The sequence below is a fragment of the Callospermophilus lateralis genome, unplaced genomic scaffold, assembly GCF_048772815.1.
Source record: "Callospermophilus lateralis isolate mCalLat2 unplaced genomic scaffold, mCalLat2.hap1 Scaffold_120, whole genome shotgun sequence".
In the NCBI taxonomy this organism is placed as follows: Eukaryota; Metazoa; Chordata; class Mammalia; order Rodentia; family Sciuridae; genus Callospermophilus; species Callospermophilus lateralis.
Genome location: NW_027512320.1, coordinates 2,603,956 through 2,605,651, shown reverse-complemented (window position 1 = coordinate 2,605,651; position 1,696 = coordinate 2,603,956). Strand labels below are relative to the sequence as shown.

The 1,696-nt window shown below is 37.7% G+C and overlaps 1 pseudogene; it reads left to right on the top strand.

Annotated features, from left to right (window-relative positions):
* Window positions 1–288: 288 nt before the first annotated feature.
* LOC143386721 (sorting nexin-5 pseudogene) lies at window positions 289–1,249 on the top strand (annotated as a pseudogene).
* Window positions 1,250–1,696: the final 447 nt, after the last annotated feature.

Below are 1,696 nucleotides of genomic sequence, written 5' to 3'. Positions count from 1 at the left end.
TAGCTGCAATAGCAGGAGGACCGAGACAACCTGAGGTCTGTTTCTGTGCACCTGAATGTTGATTCCTCACTTCAGATTGACATACCTGATGCACTCAGTGACAGAGATAAGGTCAAGTTGACAGTGCACACCAAGACTCCACAGCCCACATTTCAGAGCCCAGAGTTTTCTGTCACCAGGTGACATCAAAACTTTGTGTGACTACATGATACTCTATTGAAGCCACAGACTAGGCTTATTATTCCTCCTGCTCCTACAAAACCAAATTTCAATGGTCCTCAAAAGAAGATGCAGAAACTGGCAGAGGGTGAAGGGTCTCTGACAAAAGAAGAATTTGCAAAGAGGAAGCAATAACTGGAAGCTGAGTATCTTTCTGTCTTTAAGAAGATTACATCCTCTCATGAAGTATTTCTTTAGTAGCTTTTTCTCATTCTGTTCTCAGTAAATCACAACTTTCATGTTTTCCTGGAATACAGTAAGGATCTAAGTACTCAGTGAAAAAAAAGAGATGTTTGGTGGCTTCTTTAGAAGTGTGGTGAAAAGTGCTGATGAAGTTCTTTTTCCTGCAGTTAAGGAGGTGGATGACTTCTTGGAGCAAGAGAACTTTCTTATGTACTATTCCCACAGGATCAAGAATTCCTGTGCTAAAGCAGACAAAATGACCAGATCTCATACAAATGTTGCTGATGATTATATTCACACTGCAGCCAGCTTGCACAGCCTGGCTTTAGGTAAACCCACGATCATCAAAAAATACCTATTGAAGTTTGCTGAACAATTTGAAAACCTTAGGAAAGTAGAGGGTAGAGTCTCATCAGATGAAGATTTAAAGATGACAGAGCTTCTCCAATATTACATGCTTACAGAGGCCGCGAAGGGTCTCTTATAGTGAACAGTCTCTCATACAGAGGCCCCAAAGGCTTCATCAACTAGAGAACTCAAACAAAGCTCTGGATAAGGCCCAGTTAAAAAGATTCTGCAATCTTTGTAATGTTTTGAATAACCAATAAAAAAAAGTAAAAAAAAAAAGCAAAGATGTCAAGTTGGCTGAGGAACAGCAGCAGAATTGCTGCCAGAAATTAGAAAAGCTTTCTGAATCTGCAAAAGAAGAGCTTATAAATTTCAAACAGAAGACAGTGGCAGCATTTAGGAAAAAAAACCTAATTGAGGTGTCTGAACTGAAAATAAAGCATGCCAGAAAGAATGTCTCCTCTTGCAGAGCTGTGTTGACTAGTTCAAGAACAACTAATCTACCTTTTCTCTGAAGGAAACAAATGTGAAAACTGCATCACTTAAATCATTACCATAAAGTATGATTAGCTATGACTTTAAAATTATGTGAATAAATATTCTGATTTCTAAAAATCTTAACACTTAACCATGTTGGTTTAAAAATATATATTTTTAAATTTTTTTAAATATTTATTCTTAAGTTTTAGGTGGACACATTATCTTTATTTTATATTTATGTGGTGCTGAGGATTGAACCCAGTGCCTCATGCATGCTAGGCAAGCACTCTACCACTGAGCCACAATCCCAGCCCTTATTTTTTTTAATATTTATTTTTTATTTGTAGTTGGACACAATATCTTTATTTTTTTTAATTTATTCTTATGTGGTGCTGAGGATAGATCCCAGGGCCTTGCACATGCTGGGCGAGCACTCTACCACTGAGCCACAATCCCAGGCCCTAAA